Here is a 17,170-nt window from a genome sequence, read left to right as displayed (position 1 = left end):
CAGCACCTGTGTGCTTATGGGCCATCCAGATGAAGCTTCTCTGGTTTGATAAGGAAAAGGTGCCTTTAACTCATCCTCTCAAAAGGTGATTTAATCAGTCTTCTGTGGCTGTTGTCGAGGCAGACATAAAAGCCACACTAGTCGTAATCCATACTTGAGAAAGGTAGAAAGATGTTTTATTTTCTTTGCTGCTATTCTTATACCTCTTCACAATAGCTGTGGCCTAATTTAAGGTTGGCTGCTTAGCAAACAATGACAAGGCTCTCTAACAAACAGTGATCATTCAGGCAGTAAACAATCAGCTATACAAGCAAAAGTATAGTTGCTACATATTATCCACAAGTTCCTCCTTGTACACTCTCAACGTCCCATAACAAGAACGTTCTCCCCTTGTGTCCAGAGCATCTTCTCTTATTAACTATCTTCTTGGCCTTCTCTGTGAGTTTTACTAAAGCTGCAAAATTTCACTGTAATATTCTCACAGGTAAATTCTGACTAGTTTTGAGTCTGATTCTGAGAAATTGCTAGTCCAGCTGTCAATCTCCACAGTCTTCCATGCAAACATGAATTTTCACAGCATTTCTTAGATTTTTATTTCTGAGTCTTCAACCATATTTGACAGGCAGGTAAAAGATGGACAGAATTGAAGAAACTGTTATAGGTGAAGGAGAGAGACAGACAGATTGACAATTTAAGGGTTTGAATAGGTCTAAATTCCCCAGGAAACAAGGGAGTGAAGAAGCCAAAAATAGTTGCATGTGTTCCTGGAACTACTGGTTACTGCAAGCCATTAAAGTTGCATGATGGGAGTGGGATGGGCCAGTAAAGGGTGACCTCCAACTAGGTCAAACAATTCAAACTATTCAAACAATAAGCAGCGCTATATGGTCCTGACAGAGGATTTGGAAATCAAAGAGTGCTCCTCTCTGAGACCACAAGTAGCTGATGCTGGCAAAAAGAGAGATGGTGGAATAGTTCTTGGTTACTTTCTCTAATTACCGTCTTTTTTGTTATTGGAGAAACTTGAGAACCGTATTTTTTCCCAGGTGAAATTTAAGAAATATGACTTTAGATATAGTGCTGGGAAGACACTGATTTCTTCTCTGTGGTCACCAGTGACAGGATCTGAGGGAATGGCCTCAGATTGGTAATTGTGCCTGGGGAGGCTTAGGTTGGATATAAGGAAAAGGTTCTTCACCCAGAGGGTGGTTGGGCACCAGAACAGGCTCCTCAGGGACGTGGTCACAACACCAGCCTGACAGAGTTCCAGAAGCATTTGGACAATGCTTTCAGGCACATGGTGTGACTCTTGGGGATGTCCTGAGCAGGGCCAGGAGTTGGACTTGGTGGTCCTTGTGGGTTCCTTCCAATTCAAAATATCCCGTGATTTTAAAAATTTGTTACATTTTTTATTTGGTTTCCATCCATCCCTGCCATCCTACCCTCCCCCTCTCAAGTTGCATTGTCAGGATAAGTAATAGTTCAGTCTGCTCATTGAGTTTCCTGAAAGGACACAACCTGAATGCCTGCACTCTAGGAACTTCATGGCAACAAACATACTGCCTACCTTTAGACTGTACTTAAATCTTAGCCTAATTCTGTGATAAAATGTTACTGTGCACAAACTCTGTGTCAGGCTGCTGTTGAAGTAACTTTGAAATGCCTCCTGAGAGAAGCACTAGTCTTACCTTGTTTTGTGTTTAAATGCATCCAGAAAAATGTCAGATACGTTTGCAAAGAGCACTTGTATTCTTTAAGAGAGTGACCTGTCAGGTAAAAGGATGTAACACCCAGTACTAATACAGGTCTCAACACTGCTTAGCTCATCAGTGGCATTCTCATTATGCTAATGTAATTTAAAATTAATGACATAAAATTTTTATTTTATAATATTTTTATATCATACTATGCAGCATACAATTTATTGCATACACTTTTATGTTTAATATAGTAGTGTGAGTATAATTAGAACTGCTTGCAATTTCCCACCAAATTAGAAAGTCATTTTCTTCTCTTGGAATAAACAGACATAAACAGAATCCTGAATTTATTGTAGCCTGCAGAATCCTGAATTTATTGTAGCCTGCAAGATTTAAATTCTTTCACTTTGGAAACACTGGAACTTACTAAGGCTTTCTCTAAAAAAGATATTTATTTTTTTCCTCTAAAAAATTATTTAATCTAAAATGCTGAATGTCTCCCTAAAAAACACAGCTTGTGTGATCAGTTGGATTATTAAGCATGGTGATTTATAGCACAGTGAATTAAACATTGTAATTAATCTTTCAACATCTATATGGGTGTTAGATTAATATGCATTATTACCATTGATGTAGCACCTGTCTAGGTCCAAAAGTACAAAAACCCCCACAATGTATCTTTTTTCTCCTGCCAAAAAAAGACCATCTTAACCTAGAAGACACAGAGAGTTGATATTAAGATACCATTGTACGGCCACTTACCTGAATTAGATGGGGATGCATCTTAAGTTCTAATGATAACGGTGTAACATTAGATGGTAAAAAAACAAACCCAGGGGTTTTTTAATTGCCAACTTTGTCTCAACAGAATTTATGTGGGTTTCAGAGGAGCATAATACTCTCTAGCTATAAGCAATGCCCAGAACAGCAAAGAATTGCACCACAAAGCTAAAAAAGAAAATAATGGTGGTATCTGTAGATACAGGGCTCCATGAGAACCGCAGGCTGTTACCAGCAAAACTGATGTGAGAGTGAACCCTGAAAAACGTTGTGACGTCCTTGTGTACCAGCAACAACCATGACAGAGCTAAGCTTTACACTGCTGCTCTTAACAAAGTACTGGGTTTGCGTGGCAGGGTTTTGGTTACAGAGCTCCTGGCTCTGAAAAGCTGTCAGGAGCTCTCCCCATGTCCAACAGAACTAGTGCCAGCTGGCTCAAAGACCGACCTACTGCTGCCCAAGGTGAAGCCCATCAGTGGCTATGGCAACACATCTGGGATAAAGTATTTAAGAAGTGGGGGAAAGTTATTGGCTGGAAGCAAATTAAAGCCAGAGAAGAGAGGAGTGAGAATATGGAGAGAAACAGCTCTGCACACCCCAAGGTCGGTGCAGAAGGAAGTGGACGATGTGCTCCTGGTGCCAGAGGAAAGAGTCTCCTGCAGCCCCTGGTGAAGACCATGATGAGACTGCTGTGGCCCATGGAGGATGATGGTGGAGCCAAAATCCACCTACAGGTCATGGAGAACCATATGGATGTGTCAAAATGAGGTTGTGACTCCCTGGAAAGCCCACACTGGGGCATGGTTCTGGCAGGACCTGTGGCACCATGGAGAGAGGAGCTCACATTGGAGAAGGTTTGCTAGCATGACTTGTGACCCCATTGGCACCCATGCTGGAGCAGTGCATTCCCAAAGGACTGCACCCCATGGAAGGTGCCCATGCTGGAGCAGTTTGTGAAGAACTGCAGCCTCTGGGAAGGACTGACGCTGGGGAAGTTCATGGAGGACTGTCTGCTGTGAGATCATGCTGAGGAATCCCACACTGAAGTAGGGAAAGGACTCCTCCTCCTCCTGTGGAGGAAGGAGCAGCAGAAATGTGTGATGAACTGACCATAATCCCCTTTCTCTGGCACTGCTGCGGGGAAGGAAGTAGAGAAACTAAAATAAAGTTAAACCCATGAGGAGGGAGTGGTGGGGACAGGAGTTTTTGAGACTTGATTTTACTTCTCTTTATCCTATTCTGATTGAACTGGCAAGAAAATAAATTAGTTTCTCCACGCTGAGTCCTTTTTTTGTCCTTGATGGTTAATTGCTGAGTATATCTCCCTGTCTTTTCTTGACCAATCAGCTTTTTGTCACCTTATCTCTTCTCTGTTCAGCTGAGGAGGGGAGTGACAGAGCAGCTTTGGTGGGCATCTGTCATTCAGGCAGGGTCAAACCACCACAATCTTTTTTGATGCCTAACGTGGGGCATGAGGAATTTAAGTTTAGGGTGGTAGTGGGGAGCAGTAACGGGGAAAACATGGACTGAACAATGGGAGAGAGTGGAATGATTGTGAAGAATTTCTGTTGTTGTAATTGTGATGAAGGAACAGGAGGTGAATTCTGTGTAAATTGTCCACTTTCATTCAGTGTTGTGATAATGGTTTTTGTTTGTTTGTTTTATTTTGTTTGTTTATTTGGGGGGTTTTTTGGTGTTTGCTGTTGACATGAGTGAAGGTTGTGTAAAGAATGTGGATTTTAATGATAATTTTAAATGTGTTATTCACAGAGGCAGGGGTGAAAGGTGTAGTACTTATCTAGATATGTCTCACTTGCTGTGACCTGGACAAAGACTGTTGGTGGGGGAGGCTACCAGGAGCCCAGCAGGGTGTCAGCCTGGTATGCTGACGAACTGCTGAGGATGGAGAACAGGACTAGGGAAATGCTGTGAGAGAAATATTTCAGAGAAGCTGAAAGCCCTTTGCTAGTACAGTCACTCATTCCCATTTCTATGGCTCCCATTCCCCTAGGGCAACAGACAGCGCCACACATTTCTCTGAAGTTAGTGAAATATAAGACTGTAGATGCTGAGGAGGCTAGCAGAGAAAAATTCTCCACTTTTTACTGTCTCATGTGAAAGTCTCTGTTCTCACGCAAGCTAGCTGTCTGACGGTTTGCTATCTGGTAAACATTTGCACCTGCAGGGCTGTTGTGAGAACATAGTGGAATGTTTTGGTTCACTAAGAATAACATTTTGAAATGGGTGGTTATGGGTTATCCCTCTTAGCCTATCACCTTGGTAGGTGGTTGACCGATGGGCCAATCATGTAATTTCTCTTTTGCGATCCATGCTATATAAAGATGGGGTTTTGGCATTAAAAGCTCGGCTTTGACCATCTTCTCTGGCCTGAGTGCATGTCGTTCTTCGCCGCCCCTGCGCGCTACAGTGACATAAGACCTTCTAAATACTAGTATTTCTAGGGACCTCTGAGTAGGTTCACCATCTGCTACCTCATGTAGCAGCTATTTAAAGCAGTTTTAGTCACTTTTTCTATTTTAAAACCTTTTGCTGAACTCCTCATCACAGACTGATAAGACTGTAAGACTGAAAGCTGTGCAGGCCCACTTTAGCAAGTGTTGTGAGCCCTAGGCAGTACCAGTGGATATACTTCATGTGTTCTGTGTACAGCCTTCAATCGGGCAGTTAAGCACAACACATCTGCACAAGGACAATGGGTTCCCAGATTACATTGCAGTGGCACACCTAATCCAGTTTTTTCCATCTGTTTTCAAAACACCCAGGTGTATCAGAGTTTTTTCACATAGGCAAGGTAGTCTGGCAGCTCCCAAATTATGAAAAGCTGGACACTAGCAAAGGGCAACCAGTGACTGAGTGTCTTGTATGAGTCTATATAGTTCAATTTTGTGAAGATTTGTCCCCTTGCATTGGCTTCCTTTGAGTAATCCCCTGTTATAAAACAATGCCATATGGGCATAATTTCCAAAACATTTCAGTTAGAAATTAAATACGATCAATACCATCCTTCATTTAACTAAGTCAAACACAAACTGTTGCAGTAAACTGCTACATGACTCTGATATATCATCTTCTTTTAGGTGTACCTGGAAGAAATTTCTTGAAGACATAATTTCAGTCTAGCTTTGGTACTGGCTTTCCTATAAACCTAAAATTTGGGAAAGAGATTGCCAGTTCTATATTTCCTTCTAGAAGCACTGTTTAGATATTTCAACTGTTGTTTCAAGTACGCACCTTGACTTAATCATTGTTAGGCTGTTAGGGCTGAGAACTCTGTAAGTGCCATTCAGACTGTGACTAAACCTGTATAATGATCTAAATAACATTGTCCAAATTGCAGAGGCATTGGTTAATCTGTTGCTTCCCCTGTGTTTCTCAGTATGTGAAATTATTTATTATTGCACACATAGCTATCAATTTAAAATGGCATCCTTGCTTCTCAAAAGTTACTATGAGAAGAGAGATTTTTCTTGGAATAAGCTTTTGACTTGCTGAAGATCCTGTAAGAGGAGCAGAGCATGAAAGAGAAGTCCACAGATTTTGCTCTTAGAAAAGAGCAGGTGGCTGCACAGTTATAGAAAATAGCGTTAGAAATTGTGTGTGTGCAGCACAGCATGGCTTTGAAATACTGAGGGTGGTCTGGAAAAGCTCTCACAAATGCCTGACTTTCCTTCCATGTCACAGTGACTTACCACCAGCATTAACTGTGAAGGCTTCCCTTCATACTGAAAGGTATCAGTGCAAAACCACTTATGGAAAGATCAATAAAAAGGACAAATAACTACGCTAACATCACTGTGCTCTGTGACTGTCAGAACGCACTGTGAAAGTGAACGTCAATGGAGCCTTTTAGAACACCGTGTGAAATCACAGACGAGTCTTTCTGAAGCATCACAGGTGGTTCTTCCCTAGAAAAAGGGAAATCCTTGCCTCTAGTACACTTTAGTCCCTTCAGGGAAAAAAAACAAGCTGGCACACCTAACGCCACAGTGCATTAACATCTTTTGATAAAATGCCTGCCAAAGCTCCATGCAATTTGGGGAATTACCACAATTAGTCAGAAGTATTTATTCATCATTCTGAATGCTGTCTCTGACATTGTTGGGTACGTGGTTTTACTGTGGCCTCAAGATGAGGTCCCAGTTAAGTGAGGGGGTCTATTGGATGAGGACCCATAAATGAATCCATTGCTTTCTTTTATAACATTTCACTGCTCTTTCTCTGTAGTGATTGTGACGGTGTGTGCCTGCCAGTATAAAGCATCATTTGTTACTTCTTATGAAAGCTTCAAATGGAAGTCTGAATATCCCTGCTTACTGGAACATAGCTTCCTAACGTCAGCTTGATGCATCTTATCCATATTTCAAATTATTGCTTTGCTTAACCTAAGTATACTCAAGGTATCTAACCTTATTCATGACTACAATAATTGCATTTGTGAAAGGTGAAAACCAATCCTTTGAGCATAGTACAAAGCCTTCTCTAAAAGCAGAAAGATACTGTGTGTCGGGGGGTGTTGGTGTTTGGTGGTTGTTGTTGTTTTTTTCTGTTTCTTTTCTTCTATACTGGCTCTGTGCTTTGAGTTTATAAAAAAAAAAAATAAATAAAAATTTTGCTTTCAACTGACAGTTTCCAGCTCCGAAGAAAACAGTAGGGAAGAGAGGAAACTTAAGTTTCAGGATATTCTTACAATGTCAGTTTAAGAATAACAAAATTATCCCCAAAATCTGAAATGTCTTGGAATATAGTGTCAGTCAGAGTTTAATGATAGCACATTAATGCTGAGATATTTGGATTCAGATTCAACTTTTGATTGTAGGAGTATGTTTAGAGACCTAGATCTTCGCTATGGGCTTTTGTATGCATAAAATAGAAATACAGACCTTTTATTCCTTTAGAAATTGTTATGGGAGTTTTTGCTTTACAATACATTTTTTGTTGTGCCATATAATGATAGAATAGTTTGTGTGGAATGGGACCTTTAAGCATAGTCCAGTTCAATCCCCCTGCAATGAGCAGGGACCTCTTCAATTAGGTCAGGTTGCTTGAAGTCCTATCCCACCAGACACTGAATGTTTCTGGGGATGGGGCATCCACCACCTCTCTGGGCAACCTGTCCCAGTGTTTCACCAACCCCACTTAATAATTTACCACCCTAATATCTTTTGCCATTGAAAGAAAACATGTATTCTTGGACAGCCAGTCACATGGGGAAGATGATCTATCTAACTGTAATTTTATGTGATATGTTCCAGGCACACTGAAATCGCTCTTCTTTCCATTACTTTTGACCTTAAGGATCTTCCAAGACTATAGCACGTTTATAACAAAATGGATGTAAGAACACCAGAGACAGCTAGACAAGACAAAAGCAATTCATGCATCTTTCATGTTCATAGCCAATTTTTTCCTCAGAACTTGCTCAGGCACTGATCTGTTTTCCAAACTCCTGAGTAAGAGCTGTATTTTAAGACAAAAGTAAGATATATGGTGAACAGTTGCAGAGTAGTATATTGAAGCTGACTAGCTGACACCTAGGCTAGACTAACTGATACCTCTTGTCATTGCCATTTACCTAAGTGTATAGTATCCATTTAAAGGTTACCTCTGCTGGAATGCTGAAGAGAGGGTCTATTTTGAGTTGGATTTAGGTGACATTTTCTCTTTACTGGTTAATGCAGATGATACAGCTAACAAGTCTCTGTACCTCTGCTTTTTAAAATATTGTATGATGGATGCAGGTGACTGAGAAGGATGCATTTACTTTCCTGTGGCCCTGAATTAAGGTAAAGAGGCAAGGTGAAAAGGTGTCAGAAAGTTTAACAATAAGGACAGAAACCCTATAGAAGTCTAGTACTGTTCATAATAAAGAAGCAAGGCAAAGAATTCTTCTAATATTTCCTAAGGGGTAATTCAAGATTTTTTTTTTTTTAATAAAGACTCTACTCTTTCTATGAGGTGTCAAATAATATCACTTCTTATGAATAATATCCTTAATCCCACTGCCTATGAGAATAGTACTTCAAGTCATTTTGTTTCATCTACAAAAATATAAAAGCTATCTGAGCAAAACAGTTATAGGGAATATTATATGTATTTTCTTTGCATAAATGAGTCACATTTTTGTGCTCAGATATTAGTAGTATTCAACACCAAATGGCAGCAAATCTATTAAGAAAATCAATGCTAGGACTTTTCCTGTGGTATCTCTGCAAAGCGTCAACTGATTACCTAATCTAAGATGGCAGGAATTCAACAGCAGGATTAATTGCATTACTGACAGAAATTTTCACACTTAGATCTTTTATTAGATTTATTTTTGTTGGGGAAAAACCTTCACTGTGAAAGGGAAACAAACTGAAAACTGAGACTTGCAAAACTGAGGACTACTAAACTTTTTTCAGTCTAAGGAGATGCATGCCTTTGGAAAGCTGACTGACTGGGGTAATTGATGCTTTCTGCAAAACAGAAAATTCAGGTAAAGCTGAAACAGAAAAAAAATATACAGTGAACTTCTGCTGTGTTATACACTGTGGGTGGGATTCTGGGGTTCTACGTAGACTTGAGAAGATGAGATTATTTCCTGGTTCCTGGTCGCATTTTTATGCTAAGGGTTTTTTTCCCAACACTGTATCACAGTGACATCCAGCATGCATCAGGATACATCAGCATGCATCAGGGTGCGTGCATCAGACCCAGCACACATCAGCATGCAGGGTCATCCCACTCCTCCTGTAATGTGGTTTCCATAGGAGCATCTGGATTGCTTCAGGCTGGAGTCTGATACTCTCCAAAAGGGAACCCTCTCCAGACAGCCAAGGAGGCAGGGTGCTACAATGTGCTGTGGTGTCTGGGCAGAGAGCATAGGTACAGGCTGAGTCTCTAAGATGGAAGGCAGAGTGTGGTTCCCTGAACAAGAGATCACCACGGCAATTGCTCATGGAGCAGGACCAGGAGGGCAGGGGTATTAGAGGCTGCTGATTTTGCAATTTTATTTATGCAGAGGAACCAGAAAAAGCAGACTCAGAATGACAATTAGAAGGCATACTCCAGCTGGGCTGCAAGAGAGAATATTGAAAATATTTTCAGAGGATGATTAATGTGGAGGGAAAAAAAGGCAATGACAGAAATAAGTGTAGGTTAAGCAGTAGATACAGCGAAGTGGGCTGCTACCACCAGATTATTAACAGCCCACAGTGATGCCAAGGGCACTTTAATAAACCCATTCAGGGAGGATTACTGCTATTAGGAATAATGATCAGTGGCAGCACTGTGTTTTATATGGATAATGGGAGTTATATCCTCCAGCACCAATCTCTGCTAGAGCTATTTTATGTCTGCTGATACATATGACATTTTTCTTTGATCATAGCGAAGTGGGTAGTTTGATACTCATATTTTCATCATTATAAAAAATCCAAAACCAACCAATGAAATTATCAGACCTCTGCAAATTAGTGTTACAGAAAAGATGGGCAAGCATCCAGAGACAGAAAATATTTGGAATGCGATACAATCTGCAAAGTTAGAGTTTGAAAAAAAGCTTATTTTTATTCCATTGAACTGCCTCTGTCCACTCAGAGTCATAGCCAGGAATTTCTGCACAAAATCTTTCTTGCTTTCCTATGAGGCATGACACATGAAAATGAGCTGAATTGCACATCTTTGCAGGCTCTCTGCAGGCAGACTCTCAATCCGCTGCCTGGGGTCCATTGCAAAGTGACCCGAGGCCTGGGACTGCCCTAATGTCATGCAGAACTGCTTCAAATGATGGAGCAGATTACTTCTGTCAATGGCAATTTGCAGTAGGTTGTCTTCTTGAGATGAATGGTTCTATATAAGAATAAACTTCTCTAGCAGTTTAATGTAGATGTGGCTAGGGCTCGGTTATGTTATCGAGTTTGGGAGTGTTTTTGCTGCTGATTCAGTAAAGGGGAAGTCCTTTCTTCCCTATCAAAAGATATTAACTCTGAATCTGAAAGTGTGTTTGACTGGCAGTTAGGACAGACTATATTTAATCTGGGGCCACCAAAGCTTATAAAAAAATTAACATGAAAACAACTTTTGCAGAGTAGATTCATACATTAAGATAAATACTTACTGATCAGAAAAAACCCAAATATTAGCATACATGAAAAAGAAAATGAAAGAAAATATGGGACAAAGGACAGGAAAAAACAGGGAACGATTCCCGGCTCTCTTTCTCATGGTGTGTGTCAGTTCTTCTGACAGGCATCATGTTCCAGCAGTTAGGCCTTTGTCTAGCAAAACTTCCACACAGAAGAAATTTCCAGGCAAGGTGTGAAGAGTGAACAAAATGGCTTTAAATTTCATTTATATTAATTTATATTTCACAGGTCTTTCTGCAGGATCACTTTTTCAATAAACTTATAAAAAGCCAACAAACTATAAATAGTAAGAAGTAATTGTCCTCTGGTATTTTGCATTAATAGTGAGGATCTAGTGATTTTTGCTCAAAGAAAATATGCAAACCTGTCAATGCAAAACAGTGACAAAAGCTAAGCAGGCACTGTTCTGTATCCAGAGGACTGTCTTACTCTTACAGGCATTGGTAATTTTAATTTTCACTGAATCTCACTGACCTAACTCTGCTGCCACTGGGAATTATGCTTACTGATTTCAAAACCAGCCAAGTTAAGGCAGCAGTCTGGAAATCCCATTTCTGTCTCTGATAGAAATGTAGTCCCTGCTTGCATGGAGAGAATGTTTCTTTTCTGAGCCCTGTCAGGAGATGAGAGCCGTGCCACAACATCCAGTGGCACTCTGACCACTCTGGACTTCAGAGTGACAACCACTGCCACCCTCTGAAAGAGCTATTACAGATTTAAACCCAATATCTGAAAAGCTTTACAGTGCAGTCACTATACTGAGGTCCTGATGGTACTGCTCCTGCCTCAAATCCACATTTGTCATTACCAGACATGTAGTATCTTTAAAGCTGGAATCTAATATTCTGTGTGGAAAAATGGAGGTATGTGCTTGGACTACATTAGGATAAAAGCATGCCAATGAAGAAACTGTGGGAACCAGACATCACATCAAGTTGCTATTTGTTTGAAATGCAGCTTCTCTTCAGTGACTGTCTCATTTCAATAATTTTTTTGTGCTGTAGGGACACACTGTGATGTCTCCCAGCTTGCCTTTGTCCTGCAAGTAACCATGCAACCCAGCTTCTAGAAATAAAATGTCATGAGCATTGACGTACATTAGCTACCACAAGAGCTGATGTCTGTGCCTTTTAAGTATGTTCTGATTTCATGAGAGCTTGGGTATTTTTCAGAAATGTTGACATAAATGTAGTTTGTTTTGCCTGATGATTATATTTTTCCATGCCTGTCACCCCATGCCATTGTTGTGATCCCTGAGCCACTCATGTTTTGCTCCTCTTCACACTCATTCACCAGGGAGGTGGCTGTGTATGGAGCTAATTTTAGGTACTTCGGTGGAGACTATGCACCTTAAACAACAACAGGCAGATTGCCACACCATCAAATAAACAACGTAGGAAAGAAGCTTTTTTTTAAAGAGAAACTTATTTTGCTTTAGAAATTATCTGGGCTGCTGATAGATCCCTTCTGCCATCTCTTGTGTGTTATCTAACATGATATGGTATAACCATTAGTTCTACTTACAGTTTCACATTCCAAAGTGTACTTAAATGGAAAAAAAGCCAGAGTTATAACCAATCAAAGCTCTGTATTATCTTGTTTTTCAGTTTGTTGGACTAAAAAATAGAAAATTTGATAAAGTGTAGTGTTCTGGGTCATAACAGTATCCCTCTTGTAACACAAAATGAATGCCATTAGTCATGAGAAAAGATTATGAGAAAACTTTCCTTTGCATGCTCGATGAATCCTCTATTCAATGCCTACTACAGGTTACTTATGACAAGACATTGGAACAGCTTTATTTTTGCTGAAAGCATGCAAAACATGTCTGAGTAACTAGAATCAATACAAGTCCATGGCTTGTTACCAGTGAAAAGCCGTGGTTACTTAGGAACCATCGTGCAGCAATTTGATACGGAAAACCAGAAGTCACTTGGATAATTTATTGAATAGCTTCTAACCTCTTCTGTCATTGTCTGAAAAGATACTGTTGATGATTTGGCAAAAGCTGGTATCTGAATTTCTCTAGTGCTCCTGCTGGGGTCATGGCAGTAAGCTCCTGACAGAGCAGAACTCTAAGTCACACCGTAGATGGGGCTGTCATTGCCAGGTCGATGTGCTGGAAGCTCGGCCTGTCACGGGCATTTCAGTGTTACATGAAGTCACAGGTCATCTACTGCCAAAAACTGCTGCTGCTTGTCTGCCTAGGAGTCATTGTATTCTGAATGAATGTCTGTGTCTGCTACCAAAGAGGACATAAAGGAAACTGCTTGAAAAAATGTGAAGGAAAAACACAGCACTTTGTGACACAAAGCAAAACCTATCAAAAATTCAGGTGTGTTACTCCCTCCCTGCCCAGTGAGGATGGTTAGCTGCTACAGCGGGGATTACTGTAACATGCATATATCAAACCAGGAGTCCCGTGGAAAGGAAATATATATGGACAGATTCTTGGCAGATGTTTCAGAGATGTTTATTTCTCCAGCCGCATGGCCAGGGCTCTCTTTTTTTTTTTCTTTTTTTTTTTTATAAAATTGAGAAAATAATACAACAGGAGGAGTTTTACTGGAGTGCTTTGTTCTTTAGATATGTTCAACAACAAATAGAAATATACACAATACTTCCAAAAAAAGGATGCAGACAGAAATATGGAAGTCTTTAGGGCAGACAGCAGGTCTGAAGTCCAAGGATTGCCATCTCACTGCTGCCCACATGGTAATATCTTTGATATAGAGCTTTGACTTGATGGTACAGATGGTAGAGACCAATAGAGAGTAACACTTAGAACTAAGACAACTGGCTGGTATGCAGGTGTACAAGCTCATTCCAGTAAGACAGCAAGACTAGAACAAGTGTTACAGACACAACAACTGAATCCATCGCTAGAGAAAATGGTATCACCACATCATGGCCATTCAGTGATCAACCATCCACCAAGGTGGGCAGGGAGAGTGTCTGACTGGGTCTGTGTGGCTGGGCCAGAGGCCAGCTGCAGTGTGGGAACACTGAATTTCTCCTGCTTTGTGCTAACTCATCTCCAAACTCCGATCTGTCCAAAAATAGTTACACAGAGCTGATAAATTATTGCCATTATGTTGAAACGCAAGCAAGACAAGACTAAAACAGTGCTGCCAGTATGTTAAAAGCAGTTCCCAAACCCCACCAGCGTTTAACTACTCACGAGGTATTAAAAATACAAATACACACATGTCCAAATAGATTTAAAAAATAGAACCAGTTATAAGCAAAGGGGGGGTGACATTTTGATTATTATGGAAGTTTGGTTAAGGCCTTGACATTTCTTTTTCTCTTCCATGACCCCAGATTTGGTTTAGGTGGTAACTGCTCTCATCCTATCCCAAGACTGACTGGCTCCCAAGCTGGTCCCCAAAGCTGCAAGATCATCCCTTTCCAGGAAAGCAGCAGGTTACCTCGAGGAAGAGGAGAAGGAAAACTGTGAAGATGCAAAGAAGGACAACAAGGAGCAATAAATGGCATCTGAGGAAAGGCAAGGGACTGCACCCTTCTGAAGGAAGAGCCACTCTTTTTTGAAAGTCTTTTTAAAAAGACAAGTTCAATTTTGCACCTGCGAGATCTTAGTTTTTTTGTACTCTCTGTATCAAGAACTGAAGCCCTCGGTGTCACCAGACCTCCTGAGGAAGGAAGGAAGTAACACAGAGAAATGTTTGCTGTTCTCGAGATCATTATCTGTATTTTTCTGAGGTGGAGGCATAAAGTTAGCTGATCTGATGTGACAACCAGCCCACCAGAGCTGCTGATGTGCCTTCAGCTTTGCTGAAGGGGATGTGGTACTGTCATGCTGCCACCCTGGTGCTACAGTGTCCATTAAAATCCGTATCAGACAGAGTTGCTTCATGCACTGCAGCTACTGTATGACATGGTTCAGTTAGAAAAGATGGAGAGAGGTTTAGTCCCAAAGTGAAATGTCCTGCCCATGTGTGTTAAATGGGGAGCCTGCCAGCCTTCACTCTATTGCACACTGACAAATACTACACTTGATGAAATAAGTGAGATTTTTGGTATCCACATCAAAGGACAGAGGCAAAAAAATGCATTGCAATAGGGGAAAAGGAAAAAGGAAAAAAGAAAAATAAAAAAGGAAAAAGAAAAAGAAAAAGAAAAATGAAAAAGAAAAAGAAAAAGAAAAGGAAAAAGGAAAAAAGAAAAATAAAAAAGGAAAAAGAAAAAGAAAAAGAAAAATGAAAAAGAAAAAGAAAAAGAAAAAGAAAAAGAAAAAGAAAAAGAAAAAGAAAAAGAAAAATGAAAAAGAAAAAGAAAAAGAAAAATGAAAAAGAAAAAGAAAATTATTTTGGTACAGAGGAACTGTCTCTGGCCGGGAAGAAACAACAGTCTTTGGCCACTATAGAAAAGGTGGTTGTAAATCATACTTGCTCTCTGTTGCTGCTGGCCAGGGACAGATAAGACCCTGAAATAAATAAAATCAGTTCCAAGGCAGTTCTTGGATTTATCCCAGCTGTTCATGGCCTCAAACAGAGACCACTGGGTGTCTGAGTCTTTTCCCTAGACTCAGAATACTGTAAGTTTCCAACAGTGGAGCCAGGATGCCTTACTCTGTCCCTGTCTTTGGAGGAGCAAAACTCTTTGGTGGTAATGACTGGATCTTTTGAAGGAATAGGATGAGGTCTGAGACAGGGAATGAAGTAAAAGGGACTGTTGCTGAAGAGGAGGAATGAAGAAGAATCAATGGAGACTTTTGAGGGGAGTGGGATGGTGATATCTCCTATGTTTCTCTCACCAAGCCTTCCTTTATTTGAGCTAATCCTATAAAGTGCTATTTCCAGACTCTTTCCACTCCTCTCTCTTCAACTGTAGCTTTTCTGCTTTCCTCTTCACTTGCTATAAAGGCAACCTTCTCACTCCTGGGATCTGCAGATGAATGTAATGAGATGGGTCCAGGGCACAAAGACAGACTCATCGTTTTTCTATAACCAGTGCACAAGGGCAGCAAGTGCCCTCAGGAACATCTCACTTCTTTGCCTGCAACACTGCAGTGGTGGTCTCCACCTCCCACCCTCCATCCCCAGCATATCTGACTGTCCATAGTCCTGGCAGGGACAGAATACTCAGTGGGTTTTGATCTGTCACTGACTGGGATGCCTTGATTGCTCTGGCCAGTGGTCCTTTTGTGTTTCCACTTCAAGTGGCTCTTACGCGTTTTTCTTTCTTTGCCTACGTACTATACATGTGTATGTGTGTATACGTAAACACATGTACATATTATCCCAGAGAGTGGAGCACAGTCAAGGGGTCAACACATAGGTTAAAATTTTGATGGATTTGCTGCATCATTTGCATGGCTCTTTAGTTTTGCCACTGACATAATGTAGATAACAATGCAGGTCGGACAGAGCATCCCACTGTCCTTCCTCTACCAGAGATGAGAAGGAATTATTCTCCTGATGTTAGAAAGATTTACATTATCCACAGTACGGATTTCCTGGGAGAGCTTGAAAACCTCATATATAAGGGACTTCTGGAAGACTTTGACCTCAAAACTCTGCATCTGAACTTGCCCTATCTGCTGAGGCTGGAATATGCAAACTCCAGCAATACCCTTCCCACCAGTATGGAAATTCCTGTGTTGAAGGAGGTGGTGTTTTGTTTCATACAGGTACGCAGGCTGTCCCGAGGCAGAGACATGTCTTCTAACAAGACTGTGATCATAAACCAGTTAAAGAAACCTAGGCAAGGTGTACAACTCGGAAGAACATTACCTGTAGAAAGTGTGTGCTGGGTTGACTTTTTTTGCGTTTAATATTGAAAAGAGCAACATTGTAGTTACAGATATGCAAAATAGCCTTTTTTTTTTTTTTTTTTTACTTTCTACAAAGTATGCAAAAGGTACAAAGGGAGGGATTATGTGTCATAATAACTTTGTGATGTTTCAGTCAATGAGCATGGAGATACTAGGGTCACCCTTTGGAGAAACTTCCTCTCATACTTTATATTACTGAGTTGCTGTTTTGCAAAAATATTTTAGAAAGCTAGCATTTATTTACTTTCAAAGACAGTATTACTGAGTCTGGACTTAACCAGGTAGAGAAACACAGAGTCCCTGTCTTACTAAACGTATGCTGATGAGCTACCAGAGCCAACAGCAACCTCAAAGAAGTCTCTTTTCACAGACCTGAAAATGTTTGAAAAGCTTATAAAATGTGTGAAATAGCTTAAAGCACACGTGAGCAAGGCTGGCCTGGACCCAGTGTTAGCATCTCATTATCAGAACCAATGCTGGCTTTTAGTGTATGTGACAAAGTGGGAAGGAAAACAAGGGAAAGACTGAACAGTGAAGGGATAAAAGGAGAACAAGGTGCAAAGGCGGGTTGGATGTGCTGTGTATGCCTTGTGACACCATTTTTTAGTCAGAAAGATGGAGGAGAGACCTGAGCTTGCAGACCTCCACTGCTGCCAATGAAGAGGCATCAGTTGCAAACTGAGCTGGTAGTACCAGGCACATGCTCACATCCGTGCTGGCCACCCTGTAACAGTGATGTTGTGATG

Source organism: Corvus moneduloides, chromosome Z, assembly GCF_009650955.1.
Source record: "Corvus moneduloides isolate bCorMon1 chromosome Z, bCorMon1.pri, whole genome shotgun sequence".
In the NCBI taxonomy this organism is placed as follows: Eukaryota; Metazoa; Chordata; class Aves; order Passeriformes; family Corvidae; genus Corvus; species Corvus moneduloides.
Note: the sequence above shows the minus strand (reverse complement) of the source record.